This window comes from Arctopsyche grandis, chromosome 12, assembly GCF_051622035.1.
Source record: "Arctopsyche grandis isolate Sample6627 chromosome 12, ASM5162203v2, whole genome shotgun sequence".
Taxonomy (NCBI): Eukaryota; Metazoa; Arthropoda; class Insecta; order Trichoptera; family Hydropsychidae; genus Arctopsyche; species Arctopsyche grandis.
This window is the reverse complement of record NC_135366.1, coordinates 20,120,220-20,133,498: the sequence shown is the minus strand read 5'-3', so window position 1 is coordinate 20,133,498 and position 13,279 is coordinate 20,120,220. Positions and strand designations below refer to the sequence as shown.

The 13,279-nt window shown below is 31.5% G+C and overlaps 1 protein-coding gene across 1 annotated transcript in view; it reads left to right on the top strand.

The window, feature by feature from the left end:
- The first annotated feature begins 12,238 nt into the window (after positions 1–12,238).
- raskol (Ras GTPase-activating protein raskol) overlaps positions 12,239–13,279 on the top strand; it is a 121,928-nt gene continuing 120,887 nt past the window's right edge. Inside the window, exon 1 of the mRNA XM_077442110.1 lies at positions 12,239–12,337. The gene's annotated coding sequence lies outside the window, so the exon portion shown is untranslated. The remainder of the gene's footprint in view (positions 12,338–13,279) is intronic.

Below are 13,279 nucleotides of genomic sequence, written 5' to 3'. Positions count from 1 at the left end.
TTCACAAGATCAATTCGAAATCATTGCATTAATATTATATGAGCATTGCTCAAATTTGAATTATTATGTCAATATTTTTCAACACGAATTTTCGTATAATAATATTTATTTTTATTTCAAAAATCCATTGTCAACATATTACCGAGGCTAGCACTCGCTTCACTCTATTTATGGCGTTTCAGTGAGTGCGCTTTTCAGCCAAATCAAACAAAATCAAACCACTGCTATTTTTTCCACACTAATACTACATTTATAATTAAAATTCCATTTGCATGCGAATTACTCTTATGCTAATTTCGCCATATGGAGAAGAAAACCCATTCTTCTTTTACACTCCGTTATGACCGCCATTTTTAAAACAATGGCTTTAAGTTTACCCTCTTATAATTAATATTACAGTAATTTCAATTCAGTCTAAACGCTACCATTATGACAGATTATTACTTACTATTTATTATTGCCCAATTTTGGCGCAATACTGAGCGATATGGGTCATCAACAAAGATGTTGAAAATAATTACATATTCACCGTATCCGTTTCGTATTTCTAATGGCTCATTTAAATGATGCCTCGTTTGCACAATGTTATTTATTATTTCCATTTCGATCACACGTCGCATAATGTCGCCGAAAGTCGTATGTCGACTTTAGAGTTTTTTCTTTGAATTTTTAACGAATTATCGCCGAAAACTGGAAATACAACTTCACTTCCAGAACACGTTACAAGTATGACTCACTAAACATTAATTTATCTATTTATAAATTGTCAAAAAAATTTATCTAACAAACAGTTCAATGTCCCGTACCATTTTTCCAACAAATAATATTCAGAAATAATAAAAAAAAGAATTTTGCAAGCATTTGTGATTATCAAAAATGCAATGCATCTATTTCGTTTGCATAATAATTTAAGAAATGTAGATGATTCTTAACTAAAATCGGTTTCACAATTGCACCTACGTATTACTTTCATAATTAGCCATTAATATGCAAAGCGTTGTTCCACAACTTGAAATACAAAATGATTTATACATCTGAAATTGGAACAATCAACTCACTTTCAAGACGGCCCTGAAACTTCTGATCTTTCATCTTCAGGGCCTCGCTCTCGAAACTCGCATCCCAGCAGACGAATGCGTCGTCCGAAATCCAAATTTTGAATTTGAGCCGTCATAATAATAATAATAATAATTAATTAAACTCTATTCAACCCGTAAAACGATTATCTCGTATGAGAAAAAAAACCGTGACTCAACATAATCAATCATAATTTTTTTTCTCCGCAGATAATGAAAGCACTTATCGCCTTCATCAAAAGCGACTTCATAACATCGGTGGATGCTATTTTTTATCTCTTAAAGCTCTTCTTACACGCATTGAAACACGTAATATCGCCGTTAAATCATTCACACGAAATGTACGTAATAAAAGACTAGATGACTAATAAAACAGTAGAATAATGCACTCACCTAGGATAATACACTGTATGAACCTATTGTTAGGTTCGAAACTAGGGCAAGATAGTTACTCATTAGGTATGTACTTAAGGTGTGTAGATTTTCTTTCGGTGACTTGCTACTGAAAATCAATAGGTTCTGACTATAAACTACTCAACTTCTCCCACTATTATTAGTTTTATATGAAAATTTTACGAACACTATTGAAAAACATGTGATTTTCTTTTAACTGACTAAACAAACATACATATTTATTGTTCGAGTCATAATCCCAGCAAGCTGGCTTAAATTTTGACAGTATAACATACTGACTACCATAATCCTAACAGGACAAGTCGAATTCGAACACATGTACATATGTATATATAATGAAAGGATTTGTATAACAAATTTGCTCATGTTTAAATAAATCTATGAAATCTATTTTATCTCACTTCAATATTTAACAATTTAATTTAATTCGTGGTAATAATGCCTGCATATTATATATATGCAAACATGGCATCATCATTTACAACCATTCATAGGACATATTATAAATCAGTCTCACAGTATATATACTATATGTATGTATACTACATACTCTTTGTAATCTCATAGGACCTCATTACAAAGAGTATCGTATTCTACTCAAAAGATCAACTTAATATCTGAAGTGTAAAATTAGGCATATACAATATCTGATATTTATTTTAGTCATATGTTTATTTAATCCTATGAAAATAATCATATTTCAAGCTCATTTGTTCAGTGGGGGAGTATGTATCTTTTTCATGGGGGAGTATGTACTGATAATTAAAACGGTGAATCGCTTATGTAACAAGTGAATCGCTTATGTAACCCAGAATGCAATCAGGGTCAGCAAATATCTTGAAAATATGGTAAATATTTAATAAATCTAAACGATGTGTCATACTTTGTACAAATATACAGTAATTTTCAAAATTGAATGTACATAAGTTCTGCATTAAAATACTCAGAATTGTCGAGCTGAGAAAGAGCGACATTGTCGAGTTAATTGCGAGCAGTGTTGAGTTTCATTGATTCATGCGAACAATGACCGTTATCGGGTTTCACTGCGCGTCGCCAAATTGTTCATCAGAGCAAGGCATGGACATGATCATGGTGTTTGTGTGTGTTTCCTTGTAGGTAATGTATGTAAACCACGGCATTCTTAGTCGTGCGTCTCAGGGTGAAGGTCGACGAGAAATCGAGTCTCGGGGTACATCGAGAGCCGAATTGACCCAACTGCTCCACCCAGCTTCTTCTATTCTTCTTATTCTTCTTCAGGTCGTAAAATACCCGCCTCTTACCATCAAGCATAGTTACCAATTTATAACCTCGATTACTCTCGATTAACTCGGCACGCTTGCCAGCACCGAAGTGCTCATCAACTAAGGAGTGCTTTTGTATGCAATGATCTAGAATTATTATTTCTCTTCATTGAAAATTATAGTACTGTTCCTTGAGTTGGAGTGGCCTTGAAACTGCCTTAGAATTTTCAGTTATTTTTGTTTAAGTGAGCTTAATTTGCAGTTGGTGTTTTATTATGTTTCACGAAACTAATATTGTCACTTACAAACTACATAATTTGTCTACCGATTGCCTATTGTAGAGATTATCTTTGGTATGATATTTAGTTTGCGAATTTACTACTCCGAATCGCTTAACTTTGATTGGATAATTAGTTTTGGAGAATTTTTTGTCGATTTTTTGTCAAATGCAATTTTGGGAGTATATTGTAGAAAAATAAACTAGACTGCAGTTAACAACAGATTTACAATTAAATGTAATACCCATGACCATTATTTGATTTTTTTGAAGCCTTGAAAGACCTACTACCTACTATATAGTTAATTTTGCAATTTTCTATGAAATAAATTGCCCAACTGATCGTCACGATAAATCCAATTATGTATATTACTTGGAGTACATCAAGCAAAAATTCAATGATAAAATTAGGACTTACTAGAGTTGTCATTCCCTCTATTCATAATATACATATGTATGTATGTATGAACCTACATACCTGTGACGTGTCGTATGTTTTAAAACAGGGGACTAGGATGGAAAAAAATATATATTTTTAATTTTTAAAATACATACATATAATAATATGTATGTCTTAAAGTGATGGGTATAATTTTTAGTTTTTGTGCTAACAGAAATATCCTCAGTCGCCTAGGTTTTTTAATAATATCTTTTTTGTCTTCAAAACTTAATCTTTTGAATCATTTGTCGAGCAATCGATCGAGAATGCAATATTTCAAGGCCTCGTTATTTGTTCCGAGGGAATCGTTTCGTGAGCCGAGTTCTTTGCCATATTTGTACTCAAGAAGTTCTTTATAAATATGTGCTATTTTATCAAATAGTTCAGAATGATGTTTGATAGACAGAAATCAGAATATTATTAGTGAAAATTCCATAAATGCTTGAAGAGACGAGTAAATAAAAAAAAATGTTTGTCTTCGATGGAACGCCTATAACAATTCGCCAGTAACGCGAAGGGAACATAATTGAGACGGCGAGTCCATGCAAGCGAACGACGCGGCAGACCATACCATAATGAACAATGAATCCGAATGAACAATTTAGGGTATTTTAAAGATATTAGGGGACTAGCATAGTCCCTCTAGCCCAATGACGGCACGCCACTGATATGTGCATATGAATATTTGAGAATTTGTATACAGCTTGCGTCGAAAATTCTTTATAATGAGTAGGCGAGATTAGACTGATATGACTTGGTCATACTTCTCTACTGCCACTCTTGTCAAAAAAATATTAGTATTAATAGATTGTCTTGAAAACATATCAACCTAATTTATTTATTAATAAATAAATTGACCAATTCAGCTCTGTAGAACATATGTACATACATACACACATACATATACATATATAATATATGTATCCGTTTCCTTTTGATAGCATATGTATATATGTATATATTTTGAACTTTTCTAGGCCTATTTCATTCACGGTCAAATTATCCATTATCTATTCATAGAAAATACGGTTTTAGACCCGTATTTATACACTAACCCAAATATAGGTAGTACATACTACCCAAATTGACGAATTCTGCATTGTATTATGGAACTTCTACATCTAAATAATGTATATATGCTCCTTATTACTATATGTACTTTCATTTTTATTAGTTGCTTGGACTAACCTTTAAGGATGTACTTGATTTGTCCTTGGACTATTAGATAGTTTGACCCAAAGATCAAAGGAGACATTAAGTTCATACCGGTTGCAATTAACACTTCGAGGGGTCGAATAGAAATCGCTACCGGGTGGTACTGCACAATTCACACGCAGTGCACAATAACGGTGCATCGCAAATGCAACAACAACAACAATGCCTGGATCAAGTTCACAGGTTACCTCGACATCTTGGCTCGGTGCTTCCGTGCCGGATTCTGAAACTGCACTGGCTCCATTCATTTGTCGGTCGTGTCTCTTCTTCATATGCGTACCAGATCGAAGAGTCTGCTATACTTGCTCACTTACTGGATGACCAAGTTCTCCGTTTCATCTGTTTCGTTTCCCATGTGCCTTATTGTCGTCGACTTATCCGGGTCGAACTTTATTCATTTGCTAGTGCGTGCTCTTCTTTTTGCTTTTTTAGCCATTAATTTTGCACGTACGCTTTGAAATAACACGTTCCGCCATTGTCTGGGTCAATAATGTGTATATAATTGATTCGTGCAGATAACAGTGACATGTGAGCGTCTCTCATATTATTCACGATTTAATTGGAACAGTGGTATATTGAGCTGATTTATATGATAATTGAAAGATCTTTTACTTATTGAGTCGTAACAATTAGACTTCAAGTGATGTTTGAATGTATGCAAGTACGTCACATCGTTGATTTCAAACACCAATCTCTAATATTTTTAATAGATCAGATGTAAGAATTTCAAAGTCCCGACTTTGACATATAAGACTATTCCAATTTGAATTAGGAAAAATTGGATCTAGCTCGTCGTGCATAGATTAAAACAGGTGCATAAATTCACTTGATGAAAAATGTACAATGGCTATACACAAAAGTCTCGCGGTTAGCCCGAGGACTCGTTTGTTCCAAAAAGTGTGAACTGGTTTTCTGGTTAATCTCGCCGAACCGTTTTGAGGTCAAATGAAAATGTAAGACCGATAGTATGTAAGTCCACGGTTGCTGTGGAGCTCGGAGGAGAATTGTCGGATAAGCACGTAACCCATCGTGTAGTTACTCACAATGCGAAGCGAGTGATGGTGCAAACTACGTTTTAAAAATACACATCGAATGCATTGGAATGCATGGCGGATGAATAGTGAACGAAACTCATAGTAATATATACTGAAAATAAACTAAAGGGAAAAGCGTATGAGCATAGGTCAAAATTCTATATTCGGAACGAAGAAATTGGTAGATTCAATACAACGAATCCAAAGTATGTAACTCTTTCGTAATGTGATACTAAAGCTTTACAATTCATCGTTTGAATGAAGAAGCTTTCATGTGATTCTTAAACTTTTTTTAATACACGAATGTGCTTCAAGGAGTTGTCTAAAAACAAGAAGCATGCAATTTAAATTCGCATTTTATAAAATAAATGCGCATTTATCGTAAGCATTTTATAAAATAAATGCGCATTTATCGTAAGCATTTCATAAAATTTGTGTGAATTAAAAAAATATTGTATCATTTAAAAATGTTAATATATAATTTAAAAATAATTTCTCATTTATATTATAAAATTAATAAAAATTATAATTATATTAAAAAATAAAAGAGCACATTATGTTCCTTTAATATAATATTTGTACACTTAAAAAAATAAAACAAGTAATAAGACTAAAAAAAATACTAAATCATTTGAAAAATTATAAATCCACTGTATTAATTAGGTCAGCATTTTAATATCAATTGCGGGCGTTTGATAAGCTACTTTCGCAACAGAAAAAATATAAAGCAACTAAAATGAATGAAATGCGCATTAACGCTGAGCATTAAAGATCTCGCATATAGGATCGGCAACGTCTTAACCGGATATTGTTCAAGTTGGCCCACTTCGTATAATATGTGTTTAGCCTTAATACCTTGGGAGTTAAGGATTTGGGAATTAGACTATAAGTGTGTTGCAGTTGAAATCATGCGAGTTTTTCATTTCTAACTTTAACTGCCCACTTTTTTATTGTTAAATGATCGAAACATTTTTTTTATTTCATACTACTAATAAAATATTGCTCAATGTAACATTTTTCATTTAACGGAAATATACTTTTACTCCAATGCGCAAATGATTCGTTCTAAGGAGCAAAGTTATTTTTATTTTTAATGTACCGTTAAACCATACTCATATTTTTTCTCGATGAAACTTCAATGTTGATATGTACTAGTCACATAAATACATATGTTTAAAAGAACTTCAAGCTTAAATTAATCGTAGAAATATGTTTCGTAAATGTTATGGTGTCAGTTACTCTAAAATGTTTATTGCAGATTTAAATTGTTTTCTATTTGTAGTGAGATGGATTCAAACATCAAAGAGGAAACAAAATCGGCCTGCAATGAAAAATTCCGATAACTGTTAAGTGAGTGGACACCGTATTGTAGGATTTCGAGATATCGCAAATCTCCCGGAGAATTGAAAGTGTGAGAACAACTGTTTATCTGATATGTAATTTGTATACATCTCGATATTTGTATTTCAATGGAACGAATGAAGAAACATTCAAATATTTACAGTCGAAACTCGATCATCGCTTGCTTATTCTGTTGACTAAACTTTTAAATACCCATCAATTATGAAAACAAAAGTGAAGCTGTTTATCCTTTAAGCCTTATACTGTACATCAATCTTTGAGTTTCGACAAGTTGAAATTCCAAGTTTTCCACAAATATAAAATTTGTAACAATACAATAATTTACGCCATCGTTCTTCGTGTTGTTTCTATATTTTATGTCCATCGGAAAATATCTTCGACATGTTGACACTAATTATTGTATTTGTTTTACCACTATTCTTAACCTTCTGATTGATAGAAAAACAAACTCAAAATTAGTTGGCCACTAAATAATCTTCTAGAGTTGAACAGTCACAAATGTAATGTTATATACAAACGTACATACATACATATCTATCTAGTCTCTAGATAGTCTCTAGATTCTAGAGACTATCTAGAGACTAGCTGGACCCCTAAAATATTTCACCTAAAATTTAAAATATCAACATTCAATTACGAACAATAAATTCAAATCATTAACCATATTGATTTGAATTTATTATCGAATTAGCGAATTTCAGAAATTGGAATCAGCTCTACCTAAGTCGTTCGCTTGCACATCTTCCCCGTGTCAATTATGTTCCCTTCGACGTACTGGCGATTTCTTATGTCGAAGACAAAACTTATTTTAATTTATAAATTGAATTTTCAATAAGAATATTTTGATTACTGTCTATTAAACATCATTCTGAACTATTTGTTGTTAAAATAACACATATCCACACAGAACTGCTTGAGTACAGATATGGCAAGGGGACTTGGCTCACGAAACGATTCCCTCGGAAAAAATCATTGCGGACCGCGCAGAAACAAATAAGGAGGCCTTGGAATGTTGTATTCTCGATCGATTGTTAGACAAATCATTCAGAAAACTTGAAGTTTTGAATACAAATAAGATGTTATTAAGAAATAGAGGCTACTTAGGATATTTATGTTGGTGTGAAAATTACAAATTATACTCATCACTTCAAGACAGATTATAATTCAAAAATTAAGAATATCCATACCTAGTCCCCTGTTTTAAAAGCCACGGCACTCCACTGATATATATATATATATATATATATATATATATATATATATATATATATATATATATATATATATATATATATATATATATATATATATATATATATATATATACATATATAAGTATATAAAATAATTTCAGTGTTTGGATTAAGATATGCAGCTACTTATATATATATATATATATATATATATATATATATATATATATATATATATATATATATATATATATATATATATATATATATATATATATATATATATGCTATATATATATATATATATATATATATATATATATATATATATATATATATATATATATATACATATATAAGTATATAAAATAATTTCAGTGTTTGGATTAAGATATGCAGCTACTTATATATATATTCGTTTTTATATAATAAAAAATTAAACTTTGAATTCGTGATGCTCATAATAAGTACGAAATCGGCGTGAATCGGATTTTCAATGTACATTAAATGCTATATATATATATATATATATATATATATATATATATATATATATATATATATATATATATATATATATATATATATATATATATATATACATATATAAGTATATAAAATAATTTCAGTGTTTGGATTAAGATATGCAGCTACTTATATATATATTCGTTTTTATATAATAAAAAATTAAACTTTGAATTCGTGATGCTCATAATAAGTACGAAATCGGCGTGAATCGGATTTTCAATGTACATTAAAGTCCATAGAATTTAAAAATAAACGCGTTGAAAAAAAATCTCCCCTATTTTTTAGCTTCACAAAAGCGCCATTGCTGCTCCTTTCAACAGCAAACCCCTCCAAATAAAATAAAAAAGAAACTGCCCAATCAAAAATGTAAATCCTAAATCTGGTACTTTATTGCAAGGCAAGGAGCGTAGTTATGTATTTCTCTTTGAGAACAATAACTCAAAAATTTAAATTAATATTTATACGTATAAATTTTGTTATAATTTGTAATTATAAGGTTTTAATGTTGTGTCTTTTAGTGAGGGAAGGAAAATCAATACGCAAAACTGATCAAATTCGATAAGATAACACCATTGTATAAACAAACGAGTAACATTTGTATCATATTTTATTCCACATCAATTCGGCTTGGATATTATATTATGGTTGATGATGGTAGATCTAAAATAATTAGGATTCCATCTCGGTCATGGCCCACCCAGGTCGAAACCAAAATTGATTTGAAAAAAAATCAACCCTTCTTAGATGTAAACGTTGTTTACATGTATTTTTTAGGAAACCGTTCAGTAGACGTGTAGGAACGATTGGTTTTTGTTTTATTTATATAATAATATGAATATTGATAAGTTGGTTTATTCATTGAATGTGTACATATTTTAATAAGTGTTCGCTCTACAATAAAATTGTATTGGCCTGAATTGCGGGCAATTCGGGATGAATGTAATCGTCAAAATTTACCAAAATTATTGCACAATTTGAATTATGCGGGCATTTTTTATTACATTTGTACTCTTTGACAATGGTTTAAAAGAATTATGGGTATTTTTCTACACCCACCTGGCCATGCACGGTCAAACAATTTGTGCAATTCGAATCGTATTGTGATCTTGAACATTTGAAAATAAACATTAGTTAGGCTTACGCAAAAGGGTTTCACATTATGATTATGAAACGTTGGGCAATTTTTTTTTTAATAATATTTCTCATGATGCCATCACGGGTGACACATTTGGTATTAAACTTGTAAATATATAAATGTATTGATTATAAATTTCGAATCGTATTCAAATCGTGGTGACATAATGGGTAGGATGGTTTTTAGCCAATTTGATGACTAACCGTTTCAACAACGAAAACAGATGAATTGGCAAACTCTGATAGGAAACGATCGACCTAGGAGTCACATATCCATGGTATGGCCACAGTTAGGGATTGAACCCTTGACCACACAATTGAAAACATTACACGATAGTCATTGATCTACGATTAGCCAACTATGATCTATGATTAGTATTTTTGATGATACTAATTCCGACTTCATCTTCCCTATAACTACATACATACAGTCAAACCTAATATAAAACACTAGATCTGTTCCGCAAGAAAACGAAAAAAAAGTAAGAAGGGAAAAGAAAAATAATTAAATTGTTAAAAAAAATGTGATACAAGATATAACTCTCTTCTACATTATCAATTGATTTTATTTTATTTTCTTACATTTCTTACACCTTTTTGCTGAATTGATCCAGCGCGTATATTACTTAAATTTTGTACAAAACTTCATAGCCCTGAAGTATTTTATTCATTTAAGTTTGGACCATTGTGGCATTACAGGAGTCACTAATGTACCACATTGGTCGAAAAAATACAGATGGATGAGAAAAAAATATGTGCAGATACAAAATACATATGTATATACAAACAAAATGTATATACGGACAAAAATATATTTATACATAATCATAGAAAAACAATAGCGTAGCGGAATAAGATGTAAAAATAACAACATATGTAAATAGTAGGGAATGTCCTGCATCTACAGCCAGCACCGATATATAAGAACCAGTCGCAAATATAAAACATCCCTGTGAGGCCCAAATGGAAGACAGAATACCAAAATTCCACTCACATCCAATTATGAAAATAATTATATGTATGTATGTATGTATGTGTGTACATATGTGATTACAAACCAAAAAATCGCCTAAACAAACAAATCAAAATACAATTTTCTTTGCTTGAAATGCAATCTCAAATATTTTAAATATGTACAATTATTTATTTATATATTTTTAGCTAGTTAGCTCATTTTAATACATCTTTGTATTTTAATTTAATACATACATACATATATACTAAACTTATATGCACTGTCCCTCACAGAAGTGTCTCCTCGCACCTCGCAAGAATGCATCCACGGTCTTTGAAGACCTGACGCACTCAGGGATGGCATTGTTCATAAGCACACCCCTGTGAAAGACACCACCAGCTGTCTTATTTTTCCTCACCTTACCTACTTGCTTGTGGATAATATTTTATAGATAGTTCCATGGAGTTTACTCCATGCCTATCGATCTAGCGAATTATCTGGGATCCGATTCGCGTTGATGTTGTGGTGCGGGCTGGCGGCTGCTCGCTTTGTTGGTTTTGAGTGGCTAGAACACTAAGCATAGGTTAGTGCATTAACTATGGGATGCTGTTATGGTTAGTATGGTTAGTTTTATTTACCTTACCTACTACTAAATTGTTCTTATTTATACTATAATAACTATGGATATCACTATTTCTTATTATATAATGTATGTATGACCTAACTTACATATAAACAAAAGACAATGTACTAAGGTTTAAACTATTTCTAACACTCATCCATCCCAATTTATCTAGCGTACATCTAATACTTTTTAATCTGCAAACATGAAATATACCAAATCACAATATCAATAAATCTGCGTTCATTAGATTTTTCCTTACAATATTTATAAAACTACGTGATTTTTCTCATTCACCACTACACCACTGCACATATCGTCATACAGATCATACTAATAACTGCAATATGAATTCATCGAGTGCAAAATTAAAATCGACATAAAATTGTCAGTTGCGATCGATCATTTGACCCCGCGTCAATAACTGTTCATTAGAACCAATCGCGATCGCCACGCTATTCGTTTTTTTATTCGTTTTCTTTATCACCATTTTATCAACAATCTCGCATGCATCTGTCCAAACACGTTGTCATCATGCACCCCTTTCGCGCGTCTGCTCCTAGTTTTTTTTCTAAGGCGAGGCCATCGTTCCGATTCCCCGACCGGACAGGCGAGATAAGTAGAATAGCATATTATTTTGATCGGTGTGTATAGTTTTGTATCGAAAAGATGAATTCCCCAGTTGGGCCTACGATGATGCGTCCCACTGGTGTAACGGTCCGTTCATCTTGCGGCCAGCTGGCCGGTTCAGTTCGACTGCGGGCCGCATGCGCGTAGCACGCGTTTCGCGTTTTGTAAATCTGTCACATATTATTATCTATTTGGTGCAACGATACGATCCTACACGGTAATATTTCAAGCAAAGTGATATAGAAATATTTCAAGCAAAGTGATCTAGAGTGATTTTCAGATGTAATCATTAAAATAGTTTTTTGTGCTAATTTTCGCATTTTTCGGCTGTTGAAAATGTGGACTGATTAAGGATGTCAATATTACACTCGCGTGTTTGTTTGTGCGTTATAACAAATTGATTAACATACTGTGTTAATCAATTTGGGCCAACTTCGTAAAGGCACTTTTCTATGATACATCGCGTGTCGTTGAATGTTATTTACATATGTGCGATGAGTTCATTTTCTTTCGAATCTACATATGCTTGGTTTTATTTTGTTGAATCCATTTTGTTTTATTTTTATATTACGTGATGTTCTTTTGTCATTTCAAACAAATTATTTTGATTTGAAAATGTTATTATTTGTTTTGTTGGTTACAAGGAAAGCCAATATGTTCAACAATATAATTTAAACTAGAAACGTGATTAGAATTTGAAAAGGTTGCAGTAGAAAACAAATTGATATGGTTTTCTACAAAATGTTTGAATTTTTGATCGTATTCAAAAAGTACCATATTTAAATAAAATTAATTTCCATTATTTAATATTTTAAATGTACTCTTGCTTGAAATCAATATTTTGACAAGAACAAGGTGAATACAAATACACCATTGCACCCCCTTCCCCCTTTGGAGTGTGTTTCCGTATTATTATTCCGTATTATTAGTATTATTAGACAGAGTATTATTTAATATTCAGCAAATATAAGTAAGCTTATTTAATATTCAGCAAAAATTACGTATTATATCCTATGTACGTACATTTTATTGTTCATCAATTATGTATGTTCACAATATATGTACAGGTATCTTTGGTCTATGCTAATAACTACTGATCCAGTGATCATTGTCTATTTTACACATCATTTTTCTTGTTAGTATTTATAGTATTATCTTA